The 17,904-nt window shown below is 49.1% G+C and overlaps 1 long non-coding RNA gene across 1 annotated transcript; it reads left to right on the top strand.

The window, feature by feature from the left end:
• Positions 1 to 218: 218 nt before the first annotated feature.
• Positions 219 to 13,591, top strand: LOC135826309 (uncharacterized). The gene is made up of 3 exons (XR_010555253.1): positions 219 to 447; positions 5,714 to 5,886; positions 12,946 to 13,591. It is a non-coding gene; the product is annotated as an uncharacterized LOC135826309 (long non-coding RNA).
• The last annotated feature ends 4,313 nt before the right edge of the window (positions 13,592 to 17,904 follow it).

Genomic DNA, 17,904 nt, shown 5'->3' with positions numbered 1-17,904 from the left:
CGGGAGTACGGCCCCCGGCGCCAAGAGCACATCACTGACTGGAGCGGAGAGGTCGGAACACCACGGAGAGGCGCGCGCACCGCGTACAGTCCTTGGCTTGGATCTACGGACAGGCAGTCCGTGCAGCACTTTGCGGACAAGCCAATGATAATAGTCAGCGAGTCTGAGAACGGCACAGATCATTCAGCTGACGGTTGCGGCACTGTGGACAGACAGTAAACATGGCTAGATAGTAGACTAGTATAAAGATCTACTGGCTGGAGTCCAGCCCTTCGTCTGTTCTAGATCAACTGGCTGTGTCAGTGAAAGAAATTTCTTACACCGAAAATTGTGTTATCGACTGAGTTATTCTTTGGCCTAGAGGTGGAAAGTCTTGCAGTTTGCTAAGTGGAGATGGTAGCGGTGCTTGCTGAGTGAGAGTCCACGCTACGTATGGTGCCATTGGTGGTGAGTACTTTGCCGCTGTGTTTCTGTGTGTGTGTGTGTGTGTGTGTGTGTGTGTGTGTGTGTGTGTGTGTGTACATTGAGTGTGTGTGTGTGTGTGTATGCGCGCGCGCGTGTGTGTGTGATATCTGGTGTATAATACGACAGCGTCTATACATGACGTCAATACATGACGTCAATACATGACGTCAATACATGACGTCCTCGGTTGTAAACACACATTGGCAACCGAACACTTGATCCAGCCATGGGCTGACCGTCCGGATCGGTTCCGCCATCGCTGTCTGTGTCTGTGTGTGTGTGTGTGCGCGCGCATGGGTGTGTACAATTTCACTTCGAAGTACCAGTGCATCTAGTCTCTGCTTCTATCAAAGCAATGTGCTGTATACTGGCTACCCCAGCAAGTGTAGGGTCTGCATAGTAACATGTAACTATCCTGGCCGTCCTATTCCGATGTGCTCTATGTGGTGTAGACCAGGTGTACATTGGTGGTCGATTCACATGGCTTCGTCAGTCGTGTGGGTTTGGGTTTGCTTGGTTCTCTTGTGACGGGCGTATACATGGTACATGGTACATGGTTGTGATTGTAGGGAGAGGATGTTGCCTTGCAAAGTAAAATAAAAATCAACAACAACAACAACAACAAGAACAACAAGAACAACAACAAGAACAACATGAACAACATGAACAACAACAACAACATGAGGGGATATGTACAATGTGTGTACATGTACTACGTGTAGTGTACCAGTACGCATACATGTAGAAGTGCAGTGGTGGGCAGTGGTGCAGTGGTGGGCAGTGGTGCAGTGGTGCAGTGGTGCAGTGGTGGGCAGTGGTGCAGTGGTGGGCAGAGAAATCCAACTTCATGAATAAAGTAGCGCCGCATTCCAGTGCATAGACCAGTATGTGTAGTGATAGGGCTGCGTAGCGCCCGGCGCTATTTTATTCATGAGGTTGGATTTCATTGGATTTCATTGGATTTCATTGGATTTCATTGGATTTCATTGGATTTCGTTGGATTTCATTGGATTTCTTTAGCCAGTACTGTACAAGCATGCAGTAAAGCACCGTCGGCGTGTCAGCGATGCATGAAAATTGTTGAAAATTATTAAAAGTAAGGTTGTACTCTAACCCGGTTACATCCCAGTACAAAAGTGACCACAGGGTACTGACTATGCAATGTGCTGTACTGAATGGAAGTGATGTCATCCGATTGTGTTCACCAAGCTTGTGAAGATGATACGAGGGACACGAGAGTACATGTGACTCATTCATTTATTGATATAGTGAAATAGAGTATGTCAGTGGTTGGGTAGATGCTGCTGTCGGATGATCGCTGAAATGTGTGAAACTTCAAGCTACAGGTACACCGCCTTTCACCTCTGCTGTGTGTGTGTATTGACCTTTGATAATTAATACCCACACTCATTAGTGACCACACCATCAACAGTATCAAATTCAAATAAATTTGCTTTGACTCAATAAAATACCGCTGCACTTTTCTATGCAGCACTGCACTTTTCCCTAAAAAAGAATTTTTCTAAACAGTATATATTGGCTTTTAATAGTGGTACTATATCAACAGTATTTACTGTTTATAAAATACCTATTTTTAGGGAAAGTGAAGGTCTACATATGTATAACAATTATTATTAATAAATGCAGTAGCCTCAGGATTAATTGCATTTGCATACCAGTTATAAAACCTTGGCTTCGCCTTGGTGTTATACTGTAGTCTAGCTTCTCTGGCATCCTCTCTGTTCTTCTTAAATTGCAATACTGCGACCGGTCAAGTCGTTGAGTGATGCTTTGTCAGAACAATCCTACCTGCGGTGAATTCGCCGTTGCGTTCTGACAGCGCGACATCGTGACACTGCAGAAATTTCATGATTTGAAAACCAGACTGATAGTTTATACGGCATTACCACATGGACAGTGAACTGCTACAAAGCCCTTAGCCGTCTCATTTATCCAATGAAAGGAAATCTTGACAGAAGTTTTTCTTTGATGCAAGATAATGACAATCCCTTTTGCAAAGCCTCCTGGTAAGACATACGCAGTTTGTAGGCATTACAGTCGTTCTCGTACACATTCAACCATTCATGGCGGTTTCGTACAACTTTATTGTCGTGAAAAGGACGAAAATAGTATGGACCCGCTAGGGTGGGCATTTGCTGCGTAGTTGGCGTTTGCAGTGGACTTTTTGGTGCTGCAAAGCACTCTAGTCTGTGTGTGCGTTCGTGCATGCGTACGTGTGTGTGTGTGCGCGTGCGTGTATGTGTGCGTACGTACATTCGTGTGTGTGTGTGTGTGTGCATTCGTGTGTGTGTGTGCATTCGTGTGTGTGTGCATTTGTGTGTATGTGTGTGTGTGTGTGTGTGTGTGTGTGTGTGCGTGTGTGTGTGTTTGTGTCAGGTTTGATAATGAATGGCCACTACTTTATTGAATCACATAGGCGAGAACAAAAAAAATAGAGATTCCGGGCCCTCTTGCACCAAAATCAAGCCAAAGCCAATTTTTTTCTTTCGAACAGTTCATATACATGTACAGTACTGATCGTGTGAGTAGATCTGCGACGTGGAATCACACAAACCCGGGCTTGTACGACTCCCTTATGTACAGATCAGGGCCATTGTTTGCCAAAATACAGAAAAAATGAACGGGTAAACCGCGTACCTGTTGTCTGTAGAAAAATTGAATAAAAGTTTTCGGCGGATAAAACTGTAAAAAAATTTCAGCATTGGCATCCATACAATCATACAATCATAATCATGTATGTAGGAAAAAAGTTGAAGTTTCAAAAAACTGTAAAAAAAAGTTCAGCATTGGCATGCATACAATCATACAATCATAAGGAAAATAAATAAAAAATTCGCCTGCCTGCACCAATTTCACATGGGTCCTGCCCGGGAATCGTGATTTTATTTTGGACTCGCCTTAATACTGTAAAAAAAGGTTCAGCATGGCATACATACATACATACATACATACATACATACATACATACATACATACATACATACATACATACATACATACATACATACATACATACATACATACATACATACATACATACATACATACATACATACATACATACATACATACATACATACATACATACATACATACATACATACATACATACATACATACATACATACATACATACATACATACATGTACAATCATGTATGAACATGTAGGAAAACAGCAACAGCAGGAAACAACTATGAAAAGTGAGTTACGAAGTCTGAAGAAAATGTTGAATTGTCTCTGCTGGGATGACGACTACACCATAGCTCAGTGGTTAGAGCATCGCTGGCTACAAGCGAGGGTCCCTGTTTCCAGTCCTGGTGGTGACAGTCAATTTTTTCTTCAGATTTTTCCGCTTTGTGTCTTTCCCTCCAACCAGTGAAAGTAGCATGTTGGGAACATATTTCCCTCTACTGACAGTGAACAACGCACATTAAAGAGAGTCGCAATACAATCAATGACACACTCGTGAGCTGACTTAGTGCCGGTGGAAAGAAAACTTGTTTCCTTCAAGACCAAGTCCTGAGCAAGGTGTCCAGCCATTTTATAACCATGGCAACCTGTGTACATGCTGCTATACGTCATACAAAATCAGGTCCAAGTGCCTGCATGGATGTACAGTTATTGAAGTTAACTAACACGGAACCAAAACAACATTAAACTATCAAATGTTAGCCACTGCAAAGTGTACATTGGTTGCCAGTGTTATCCTCCACTTTGGAGCTGAAAAGGGGAGGTGGATTCTGTGCCTGTGTCATACCTTAAAGGGGAAGTTAAGGCAAAAATTAAAATTTCACCAGTTGTAGTCTTCGGGGTGCTGAGTCGAATGGTCGTGGTCCGAGGAAGCTGAGACGCTCCCTTCCTACTTGAATCCCAATCGAACTCGGGCACTTCCACCGAAACTGGGTGACTGCGCCCTACGAGATGGGGATTTGTATGCAAAATGTCACTAAAAGCGCCATTTCGTTCTTATAAAAGCACGGATGACCGCGATTGGCCCATATGTTGTAGTCTTTTGGACGCTGAGTCGACTGGTTTTGGTCCGAAAAGGCTGCGATGCAGCGTTCCTCCTTTATTCCCAATCGAACATGGTTGAACAAGCGGTCACGTGCTCCTGGGTGCCCAAATCACCTGGTCACCACGCCAGCAGGTGAGAACTTTCACACCAAGGTTCAACTCGAGTTCAACTCGAGTGACAGGACTGCACCCAAAAAAAGTCAAACAGGCTAGTAAGTTGTACCCTGCAGGCACGGTGACCAGGTGACTGGCGTACGCAGGAGCACGTGACCGCTTCTTCAACCATGTTCGATTGGGAATAAAGGAGGAACGCTGAATCGCAGCCTTTTCGTACCAAAACCAGTCGACTCAGCGTCCAAAAGACTACAACATATGGGCCAATCGCGGTCATCCATGCTTTTATAAGAACGAAATGGCGCTTTTAGTGACATTTTGTATACAAATCCCCATCTCGTAGGGCGCAGTCACCCAGTTTCGGTGGAAGTGCGCGAGTTCGATTGGGATTCAAGTAGGAAGGGAGCGTCTCAGCTTCCTCGGACCACGACCATTCGACTCAGCACCCCGAAGACTACAACTGGTGAAATTTTAATTTTTGCCTTAACTTCCCCTTTAATGGGCCCCATCACCACACTCCATTATTCACCCCAGCTTCTCGCTATGTAGTGATGTGGTGAATGTGGACCCGGCACGAGCGCAGCGTGGAGAGGTGGACGGTCAAGATTATTAATAAATGGCCGAGTTTGTCGCTACTTTCATTCTTAGAGTGCCCCGTAAGAAGACCTTGAGTCTGTGGGGATTGCCCTATTAAAATATGAATAAAATAAAAAAAACTTCTGAGCTTCTGGGGATAAGTGGATTTTGTAGAGAAAAAACATAATGTTGCCATGCTGCCGCCATGTTTTGAAGAATTGTATAGTAATCTCAGGACTATTTCTTTTGCTGCAGTATGACAAGGCGAAACTAGGTGTTATGATTACATACATGTTGTGACATGTATGTAGGGCTGATCCCCGGTGAGCTCAACATTATTCTTGCTACTCAAGCATTCAATTCTTCTGTGCACACTTCTACTCAACTCCCAATCCAGGCAGAAGTGGCACAGTATGGCTGTGAATGTGTATTGTGTGGTGCTGATTTGCATATTTATGGCACACATAGTATACAAGTAAAATTGACTGGAATTTCTCTCGTTTTCTCCGTTGCACTACAGGTGTAACCATGGCTACGGAGAGTCTCAGCAAGGAAGAGTACCTGCTCCGCCTTGTAAAGAGTAACAATCATGAAGAATTGAGGAAGGAAATCCTTCACGAGGACATCACATTGAAGGAGGCTATAGCAAACTTGACATACACCAACGAAGAGGGAGAGAAGGAACCATTAGTGGTATGTGCACACACACGCACACACGCACGCACGCACGCACGCACGCACGCGCGCGCGCTCGCACGCACGCACGCACCCACGCACGCACGCACGCACGCACGCACCCACGCACGCACGCACGCACGCACGCACGCACGCAAGCACGCACGCACGCACGCACGCACGCACGCACGCACCCACGCACGCACCCACGCACGCACGCACGCACGCACGCACTCACGCACGCACGCACGCACGCACGCACGCACCCACACACACACACACACACACACACACACACACACACACACACACACTCACACACTCACACACTCACACACTCACACACTCACACACTCACACACTCACACACTCACACACTCACACACTCACACACTCACACACTCACACACTCACACACTCACACACTCACACACTCACACACTCACACACTCACACACTCACACACTCACACTCTCACACGCACACACGCACACACGCACACACGCACACACGCACACACGCACACACGCACACACGCACACACGCACACACGCACACACGCACACACGCACGCACACATGCACCCCCCCCCCCACCACACACACACACGCACACACGCACGCACACATGCACCCCCCCCCCCCCACACACACACGCTGCTACTACTACTACTACTACTGTTGTAACTGGCTTTCCTCTGCCTGCTCCCAGTCCCGTGCCATCTCCACACTTATACAAATGGACGACGATAACTACATTTAGAGGACTGTTTATTGACACGACGAAGAAACACAACTAGACATGACGAACTCAAGACGAAGGCACGATGAACTCGCAAGACGAAGACAGCTTTTTACACCACAGCAACACGCGCATGCACCAACATGACGTACACACGACGTACACAAAATAACGTACTACAACATAACTCCCTCCCAAGAGTAGAATCGTCCTCGATTCTAATAATAAAACAGAGTAAAAAGAGGAAAAGATCACACAAATCACTCAATCATACCACACCAGTCACACCCAGAAATAAAATACCTCTGCCTGCACTGCAGATTACAAAAACTCTGTCCGCCCACCCAGAACACCAGCCACGATCGCTGTCACACGTGTAGGAACTGATAACCTCAAAAACTCTACTTATGCTTCACTCAACACACCACCTCACAATCACGCAAAAATTCTAAAATGTGAGAGCACAAATCATAGGAATAACAAAAAGAACAAAATCCACTGGCTCTGTGGGGGCCTCTAGTTATCCTCATAGAAGAGCAAATAAAAAAACAAACAGAACACACGCGCTGTGCGGGCGCCTCTTTACCCTCGAGGAGAGCAAATAATAAAGAACAAAATGTTGGGAGAACAGAAAATACACAACTCACATACTCATCATGTTCACAACAACACACGAACCTCTCACCAACGAAACTCCTCGCGCCGTCTGCCATGTCGTCCGCCATCTCAAAGCGCTGCTCAGCGTCCACATCCTCACACTGCAGCCTTCACCTTCCATCCTTCTTTTTTTCTGTTTCAGTTTTTTCTTCTGGGCACAGTTTTACGTCGTGTCCGGGACCATCCATCGATCATCCTTCTTTTCCCTTTCCTTTTCTCCTGGGCACAGTTTTACGTCGTGTCCGGGACCACCAGTGACGACGACTGACGACGACTGACAAGAGACGGGAGAGACGAATGATGAAGGACGAGAACGATGGACGAACTTCTTCAAGACGGACAAAACTGTGACGATAGGACGACTGGAGATGACATCGGAAACTGGGAGCGAAGGCCACGCGGGACGAATCCAGAAGTTGAGATTTACAAATTTCCATTAACGCTGCCACCAATGTTGTAACTCGCTTTTCTCCACCTGCTCCCAGTCCCGTGCCATCTCCACACTTGTACAAAGGGACGACGATAACTACATTTAGAGGACTGTTTATTGACACGACGAAGAAACACAACTAGACATGACGAACTCAAGACGAAGACATGATGAACTCGCAAGACGAAGACAGCTTTTTACACCACAGCAACACGCGCATGCACCAACATGACGTACACACGACGTACACAAAACAACGTACTACAACACTACTACTACTACTACTACTACTACTACTACTACTACTACTACTACTATGGACAGCTGCCAGAATCGGCCACGCCGCTCCCCGAAGGCGGGGTCCACAGCGATGGCGCTTGAGGCAAGCAGTACACTTGAAAGTACGCCGGCAGGCTGTACACACCGGGACCTCGGCAACAGGAGGAGCATCACTAGGCGGTCGGTCCTCACAGTTGTCACTCTCTTGGCGCTTATGCCCTGCTAGCGCACCCCTGCTCCGGAGCCATCTACTGCAGGCACGACACTGCACTGACCCAGTTTGTTGTGGTACGGGGAGCTATCGGACTGCTGTGCACTTGTGCCGGGCCATGTCAGCGCGACGACGAAACAGGCGGCCACAAACATGGCACACAATCGTCTTCGGGGCAGGCTCCTTCACCCCCGCTGCTGCCGACACAATATCACGCCACTCTCCGCGATCGTTGGCCAATTGGAACCAATTGTGCACACCGGCCACAGTCAGATCAGCCTGGACAGCGTCCTTCCAGCGATGTCGGGCGCCTCAAAGCGGGCGGGTTCGTGAGAGATGAGCGAAGAGCAACTGCTTGGGTAACCGACTGTCATCAAGCCGAGCTAGGTGCCCAAGCCACTCCAAGCCCCTTCGCTGTACCATGCACGACAGTGGAGTAGGGTCACACCACTGTGCGCGTAGTTGCTCCGATATGATGTGTTGCTCCCACTGGCGCCCGCGCGAAATGCCAAGGATTGACGGTAGGTTGGCGTGATGGAATCTGTCCAGCTTGTCCAAATCCGACTTCAATGGGGTCCAACATTCCGAGCCATACAAACCGTTGTGAAAACACATGCCACGTACAAATGCCGTCGAGTAGGCAGGTTCAGGCTCTGATCATGTCAAATCCGCCGAAGACAGCCAAAGGCCCTGGCACACTTCGCAATGCGGCTCTGGAAATCGGCATGAGCTCGCGAATCCGGAGTTGTAACAGATCCAAGATAGGGACGCGCACACGCGCGCACACACACACACCTACACACACACACTCGCACACACACACACACGCACACACGCACACACACACACACACACATGCACACACACGCACACACGCACACACACACACACACACACACACACACACACACACACACACACACACACACATACACACACACACACACACACACACACACACACACACACGACTACTACTATTATTACTACTGCTGCTATTATGGCTTGGTTGCCGCAAGGGCCACACCACTCTGAAAGGAGCCAGAGTCATTGTTGGGAGCAAAAACGGAGATGACGACTCAGGTCACTCTGTCGACGGAACTGATGATTGCAGCGAGAACAGCAGGCACCATATGACGCTCTGTTCGATCTTGGAAAGATGACTGACTGGATTATTTGAAAATATGGCCACACTTTGTTTTTCCTATGTTTCTCGTCATCGCCCGAGTAGGTTTTCAGAATTTTCGGAAGAAAAAAAAAGTTCATACTACGTACATGTATGTGCGCTGCACATGCTGCAGCAACTAGATGCGTCAATCAAAATCGTAAACGTTTGCACCACACAGCAGCAAAGGAGCGATCCCCGTCCGTTCTCTGCGATGAAGGCTGCCATGACGAAGCTTTCAGTCGTTCACTGCCTGAGCCTCGCGGGTCCAAGGAATACCGTAAGTTGGACGAGTTCTGTGGCAACTGGCGTCTGTGGGATGATGTCGTGGGCAGAAAATCCAAGCAACAGACGCATGGCGAGGAAAAGATGAGCAGCGTGGGGACAAGAGTTTGATAAGCGGACACAGGAACGTTGAAGTAACAAAACCAAAAATGACGAGTGGGAAAGCGTTTGTTGATGCGATAGCAGATAAATTTTATGTTCTCTTCGCCATCTCGTATTCATCAAACTAATTACTTTATACTCTCATTGTTGCAGTTTGCCTGATATTCGAGGGCTGATGTGATAGTGTAGTGCAATCATGTATGTTCAAAGTAGCACGTAAACAGGACAGGGCTCAGGCAATCTCCCTGTGGTGTGCCAATGCCAGATTGAAAGGCGTCTGCAGTCTGTCCGCATACTCGAACACTGAGCGTTGTGTCTACAAGCAGCGTTGAGACCATGGCTCGAGCATCAGGTACGCCAGGCGCTGCAGTGAGGATTGATTCAAGCAGGCTGTTTCTATGCGGAGTGTCAAAGGCCTTGGAGAGGTCGATGCCCAGCTTGTTGAATGACCACTGCTTATTTTCTACTAAACTGCTGAGAATACGAAGAGTGAATACAATATCACTCGTCGACCGGCCTGGTCTGTACGCACTCTGTGAGGATGGCAGGTACTGTTCCACCTGGTGTTGAATCCGTCGTAGTGTGATACTTGACAGGATCTTTCTAACTGAATTCAGAAGAACAATTGGACGAAGGCTGCTACATGGACCCTTGGGAGACATCAGTTCCGAAGAGAAAGTACAGGCCTAGCACCGTCTATCCCTGAACTTCAGTACGCAGATGATCTTGACTTCCTCGATGAAAATGACCAAAATCTTGAACAAACCCATGACGTATGCGTGCTGAAGATGCCAGAACACCAATTGATGGTCAACGGCACGAAAACTGAACGGACCCACTTCTACCTCGATGCAGACCTGGAAAAAAGAGGGAAAGAAGAATGGCGGATGGCAAAGTCGGTTGGATCGAGAGCTGGTACTGCCGAGGACATCAAACACCGAATGGTTCTGGCATCGCAGTCATTTGGCCGGATGCAAAGCCTTCTACAGTCATCACGGATCTCCCTAACGTTGAAGCTGAGGCTGTACAATTGCTACGTTCTAAGCCTTTTGCTTTACAACTGCGCCACCTGGGGCCTCACTGAGGCACTCAGAACGTCTCTGGACGTTTGCCACCGCCGTCACCTCCGCTCGCTACTCCGTATAAAGTATCCAAATATAATCAAAAACACGGAACTCTACAACCGCTGTCGCACCCAACCCATCTCCAAGGAGATCGCGGCGAGGCGATGGAGCTTCCTGGGGCATGTGCTCCGGATGCCATCAGGGGCACCGCCACAGGTCGCTCTCGATTTTGCTGCTTCTGGTGCCTTGCGGGGAAGGATAGGCAGACCAAGAACAACACTGCTAACCACTCTCTCACTGGATTGTCGGGAGAAGCTGGGGCTTGTGCTTCTGTCGCGACCTGGCCTAGCCCAGCTTCGGAAGGTGGCGTATGATAAATGCCGATGGAATTCATTGCGAAACAGCACTGTTAATTAGCCTGGCCATAATAATACGATTACATCTGACATGCTTACCTGCCTACTTGTGCGCACGCATGCATTCTTGCCGGAGATGTCTACCTGTGGCGACAATAATTTTTTCATGGACTGATCTTCTTTTTTAGTGTTTGCACACTCTTGGCTGCTGCTGCTGTGGCGCTTTTGTATTTACATGCTGCTGCGCTCTGTACGGCTGCACTAGCCGTGTTAACTGTCGTACCCAGATGCACACATTCAATCCCTGGCTATGCTTTGGAATTGTTTTCGTTGCCTATGTCCTCATCTCTCTTCGTTTTGTTTTCGCTGCCTGGGCTCTCATTTATCTTTGCGTGCTTGCTTGCTTGTATTGCTGAGGGAACATATGCTGGTTTGTATTCGTGGGTCCCCATGGTGCATGGGCCACGCGTACTCATCCGGCGGATATGTGTGAATGATAATAATAATAATCATGTATGGGACATGTACATGGCAGTGTCTTGTATGAATCACGCATATGCATATATAGTAACATATAAAATGTACACAGTTTTCAGTAGAAATTGTTCTTGTTTTTTCCTTGGCTTTTGTTTTTTTTCCGCCCGCCCGCATACCTTTTGTTAAAATTTGCCGACGAGAAACATAGAAAAAACAAAGTGTGGCCTAACCAAAAACAGCCAAGTCAGTCATCTTTGCGAAGACCTTTATATATCAGGAAAGCTGAGCTCAATGCCTTTCCAGTGGTGTGTCGTTTGTGGAGATCGGATGCTTTTTCACAGAGTAACGGAAGCTTGTAAACTGGTCTATTCACCACTTACACGACGCAAACCGAAGCGCGTGTATACATGTCATCTGAGAACCGGTATGGGGTTCAGGCGCGTGTATACACACCATCCGCACGCAAAGGGTTAACTCTTGGGTAATCAATGGTGCTAGTGAAGCATATCAGGTCAACTCTGATTTAGCCACCCACACTAGTAGCAAGTATTACCTTCACTGGGGGCAGGGGTAACTGCAGTTGGATCCCGGTACGGATACCATGATGCCGTCAATTCTTTTTCTGCATCTTGTCCTCGCCCACTTACTGAGGTGTGTGAGCCCATAAGTGGGATCATTTTGCGTCCACCCAGAGGTTTGGGGATTTCATGGGGTGTCGGCCGTTGGGCGGTTCAATAGCCAGTTGAGTCTTCTTTCCAAGATTCTTTTGAGTCTCTCTCCCCTCTCCCGGGGAGACCCACGTGACCAGTTTTGGCAGTGAGCAAGTACAAGTACAGTATAGTACAGTATGTGTGTGTGTGCGTGCGTGCGTGCGTGTGTGTGTGTGTGTGATAACACGTGACCTACATGGCAGTGTATACCAGGACCAGGACCAGGTGTGAGTGCATGCGTGTGTGTGATAACACGTGAGCTACATGGCAGTGTATACCAGGACCAGGACCAGGTGTGAGTGCATGCGTGTGTGTGATAACACGTGAGCTACATGGCAATGTATACCAGGAACAGGACCAGGTGTGAGTGCATGCGTGTGTGTGATAACACGTGAGCTACATGGCAGTGTATACCAGGAACAGGACCAGGTGTGAGTGCGTGCATGTGTTCATGTGCATGTGTGCGTGTGTATATGTGTGGTGATGTGTGTGCGTGGGGGGGGGGGAGGGTGCGGGGGTGCGTATGTGCGCGCGCGCGCGTGTGTGTGTGTATGTGTGTATGTTGCTTGATTTCGTGTTCATGCCATTCCTCCATACCAGGGTCGGTTGCTATTCAATGCCTGCGATGATGGCCGGCTGGAGTGCGCCTACATCCTTGCGGACTGTTGCGGAGAAACAGTGATCAACCAGTTTTATCGCTATACGAAAGCATATGTAGGTGTATGTGCATGAGTGCTTGGATATGCATTGCTGACACTGCCCCAGTTACCAAGCACACTGCTCTGTAATAGGTGATTCACACGACAGCCACACGTTTTACAGCGAGTGATTCACGAGGAAAGTGACTGTGTGGATTCACATGGCTGCACTCAACGACAGGCACTCAACGATAGTCACGTTTGCATATTTGAATGATTCATCCACCAGCTGCCATGACTATTTCAAATTTTCAAAACATACGTACAATAATTATGACGGTGAAAAGAGCCGCATAAAAAATCGAGTCTTGTTTCACGTTTTTTGGTGTAAATGTACTCGTGCACGCCACGATTATGTGAAAGTAGGCCCCCAGCTCGCTTGCACATTTCAGCCACTTTTCTCATTCACAGGTGAAATACCATAGCAACGTTCCGGTGCACGTGGATTTGCCTGTCGTGTGAATCGCCTATAACTTACACTGACTGGCTTTAGATGTGAAAGTCGAAGTGGTTGCATGCATGTGAAATCTGTGCATGTGATTACTTCTTTCCTGGAGGTTAGGGGTGGGGTAGTTAGGGGGTGGGGTAGTTAGGGGGTGGGGTAGTTAGGGGGTGGGGTAGTTAGGGGGTGGATTAGTTAGGGGGCATATAATTGTGATACATGAAGTAATTTTTTAAAATATGAAAGTTTTATTCCATCACCTGATTTTATGTCAGATATGAGTAAAACACTGCATTCAGGAAGTAGACACATGACTCAGCGTAACTTAGCAACTTAGCTACAGTACTGTTGGTTTCCGAAGAACTGAGGGATCAGCCTCCTAGCCTAGACAATTCTTATTATCATGTACTACAGTCTATGCACAGTTTGAGTTACCATGTATACATTGGTATGCTGTGTTAGGTAAAGTTCTAGCCTAGTCGCTCTTCGACGCTCTCCGTTCTTCGGCGCCCGGCAGTACTGTGGTGCAGAACTTTGAAATACTTTTGAAATTGTCAGATCCAAAGTGCAGAGGAAGATACTGACTCCTGTCTTCAGAACAGTGTGATAACCTGTTTGGGTTGAACAATGAACCCATTGCGCAATGACGTAATTTGTACCATAAGCACCCGTCACAGCCACCGGGGCATGGTCGTCTGGGGTGTTGAACACAGTGCATTCCTGATCCCAGCGTACTCACACGCATTACTCATACATTCCATATTTGGCAATGTGCAATGGGTCAATTCATGTATTCCTGTGGTGTTAACAATGTCATTTCAAATAGGTTTCAAAAGTGCAAATAATATTATACAACTATGGCCAAGTTATGTTGAGATGACCATAACCTGACCCCATTGCGGGGGTAACTGCAGTTGGATCCCGGTGTGGATACCGTGATATCGTCAATCCGTTCTCTGCACCTTGTCCTCACCCACTTACTGAGGTGTGGTGAGCCCATAAGTGGGATCATTTCCAAGTCCAACCACCAGAGTTTGGGGTTTCAGGGGGTGTCGGCCGTTGGGCGGTTTAATAGCCAAATGAGTCATCTTCCCAAGGTTCCTTTTCAGTCTCTCTCCCCTGTTCGGGGGGAGACTCATGTGACCAGTTCTGGCAGTGACCAGTTCTGGCAGTGACCAGTTCTGGCAGTGACCAGTTCTGGCAGTGACCAGTTCTGGCAGTGACCAGTTCTGGCAGTGACCAGTTCTGGCAGTGACCAGTTCTGGCAGTGACCAGTTCTGGCAGTGACCAGTTCTGGCAGTGACCAGTTCTGGCAGTGACCAGTTCTGGCAGTGACCAGTTCTGGCAGTGACCAGTTCTGGCAGTGACCAGTTCTGGCAGTGACCAGTTCTGGCAGTGACCAGTTCTGGCAGTAACCAGTTCTGGCAGTGACCAGTTCTGGCAGTAACCAGTTCTGGCAGTGACCAGTTCTGGCAGTAACCAATTCTGGCAGTGACCAGTTCTGGCAGTGACCAGTTCTGGCAGTGACCAGTTCTGGCAGTGACCAGTTCTGGCAGTGACCAGTTCTGGCAGTGACCAGTTCTGGCAGTGACCAGTTCTGGCAGTGACCAGTTCTGGCAGTGACCAGTTCTGGCAGTGACCAGTTCTGGCAGTGACCAGTTCTGGCAGTAACCAGTTCTGGCAGTGACCAGTTCTGGCAGTGACCAGTTCTGGCAGTGATCAGTTCTGGCAGTGACAAGTTCTGGCAGTGACCAGTTCTGGCAGTGACCAGTTCTGGCAGTGACCAGTTCTGGCAGTGACCAGTTCTGGCAGTGACCAGTTCTGGCAGTGACCAGTTCTGGCAGTGACCAGTTCTGGCAGTGACCAGTTCTGGCAGTGACCAGTTCTGGCAGTGACCAGTTCTGGCAGTGACCAGTTCTGGCAGTGACCAGTTCTGGCAGTGACCAGTTCTGGCAGTGACCAGTTCTGGCAGTGACCAGTTCTGGCAGTGACCAGTTCTGGCAGTGACCAGTTCTGGCAGTGACCAGTTCTGGCAGTGACCAGTTCTGGCAGTGACCAGTTCTGGCAGTGACCAGTTCTGGCAGTGACCAGTTCTGGCAGTGACCAGTTCTGGCAGTGACCAGTTCTGGCAGTGACCAGTTCTGGCAGTGACCAGTTCTGGCAGTGACCAGTTCTGGCAGTGACCAGTTCTGGCTTTGACCAGTTCTGGCTGTGACCAGTTCTGGCTGTGACCAGTTCTGGCAGTGACCAGTTCTGGCAGTGACCAGTTCTGGCAGTGACCAGTTCTGGCAGTGACCAGTTCTGGCAGTGACCAGTTCTGGCAGTGACCAGTTCTGGCAGTGACCAGTTCTGGCAGTGACCAGTTCTGGCAGTGACCAGTTCTGGCAGTGACCAGTTCTGGCAGTGACCAGTTCTGGCAGTGACCAGTTCTGGCAGTGACCAGTTCTGGCAGTGACCAGTTCTGGCAGTGACCAGTTCTGGCAGTGACCAGTTCTGGCAGTGACCAGTTCTGGCAGTGACCAGTTCTGGCAGTGACCAGTTCTGGCAGTGACCAGTTCGGGCAGTGACCAGTTCTGGCAGTGACCAGTTCTGGCAGTGACCAGTTCTGGCAGTGACCAGTTCTGGCAGTGACCAGTTCTGGCAGTGACCAGTTCTGGCAGTGACCAGTTCTGGCAGTGACCAGTTCTGGCAGTGACCAGTTCTGGCAGTGACCAGTTCTGGCAGTGACCAGTTCTGGCAGTGACCAGTTCTGGCAGTGACCAGTTCTGGCAGTGACCAGTTCTGGCAGTGACCAGTTCTGGCAGTGACCAGTTCAGGCAGTGACCAGTTCAGGCAGTGACCAGTTCTGGCAGTGACCAGTTCTGGCAGTGACCAGTTCTGGCAGTGACCAGTTCTGGCAGTGACCAGTTCTGGCAGTGACCAGTTCTGGCAGTGACCAGTTCTGGCAGTGACCAGTTCTGGCTGTGACCAGTTCTGGCTGTGACCAGTTCTGGCTGTGACCAGTTCTGGCTGTGACCAGTTCTGGCAGTGACCAGTTCTGGCAGTGACCAGTTCTGGCAGTGACCAGTTCTGGCAGTGACCAGTTCTGGCAGTGATCAGTTCTGGCAGTGACCAGTTCTGGCAGTGACCAGTTCTGGCAGTGACCAGTTCTTGCAGTGACCAGTTCTGGCAGTGACCAGTTCTGGCAGTGACCAGTTCTGGCAGTGACCAGTTCTGGCAGTGACCAGTTCTGGCAGTGACCAGTTCTGGCAGTGACCAGTTCTGGCAGTGACCAGTTCTGGCAGTGACCAGTTCTGGCAGTGACCAGTTCTGGCAGTGACCAGTTCTGGCAGTGACCAGTTCAGGCAGTGACCAGTTCAGGCAGTGACCAGTTCTGGCAGTGACCAGTTCTGGCAGTGACCAGTTCTGGCAGTGACCAGTTCTGGCAGTGACCAGTTCTGGCAGTGACCAGTTCTGGCAGTGACCAGTTCTGGCAGTGACCAGTTCTGGCTGTGACCAGTTCTGGCTGTGACCAGTTCTGGCTGTGACCAGTTCTGGCTGTGACCAGTTCTGGCAGTGACCAGTTCTGGCAGTGACCAGTTCTGGCAGTGACCAGTTCTGGCAGTGACCAGTTCTGGCAGTGACCAGTTCTGGCAGTGACCAGTTCTGGCAGTGACCAGTTCTGGCAGTGACCAGTTCTTGCAGTGACCAGTTCTGGCAGTGACCAGTTCTGGCAGTGACCAGTTCTGGCAGTGACCAGTTCTGGCAGTGACCAGTTCTGGCAGTGACCAGTTCTGGCAGTGACCAGTTCTGGCAGTGACCAGTTCTGGCAGTGACCAGTTCTGGCAGTGACCAGTTCTGGCAGTGACCAGTTCTGGCAGTGACCAGTTCTGGCAGTGACCAGTTCTGGCAGTGACCAGTTCTGGCAGTGACCAGTTCTGGCAGTGACCAGTTCTGGCAGTGACCAGTTCTGGCAGTGACCAGTTCTGGCAGTGACCAGTTCTGGCAGTGACCAGTTCTGGCAGTGACCAGTTCTGGCAGTGACCAGTTCTGGCAGTGAGCAAGTAGAAGTACCATAAAGTACTGCCAGAAAGCCCCGTCTCACGACCGCGCCCCACCCTGAATTACGGAATGAGGACTCTCGTTTCCGGCAGTAGAAATGAACATCGTATAGCCTGGTGCGACTGAAGTGGTACGGGGTTCATTTTGTTTTTGCAATATTGGGGTTGCATCGCATTTTACTTGAAAGGTGAGCCATATGAACCGCAGTGCCTAGCGCTGCAGCCAGCTCGAACACCATGGAATTTACCTTCACCAAACAGCTGTTGCTTCACTGCGACAGTCGCTGTGTAGGTATGTGTATGACCCCAGTACAGACCACCTCACACACTCGCGGCCACCCTGCCTCCCCAGAGCGACCACGAAAGGACGATTGGTAGG

This window comes from Sycon ciliatum, chromosome 10, assembly GCF_964019385.1.
Source record: "Sycon ciliatum chromosome 10, ocSycCili1.1, whole genome shotgun sequence".
Taxonomy (NCBI): domain Eukaryota; kingdom Metazoa; phylum Porifera; class Calcarea; order Leucosolenida; family Sycettidae; genus Sycon; species Sycon ciliatum.
This window is presented reverse-complemented; position numbering and strand designations above follow the sequence as displayed.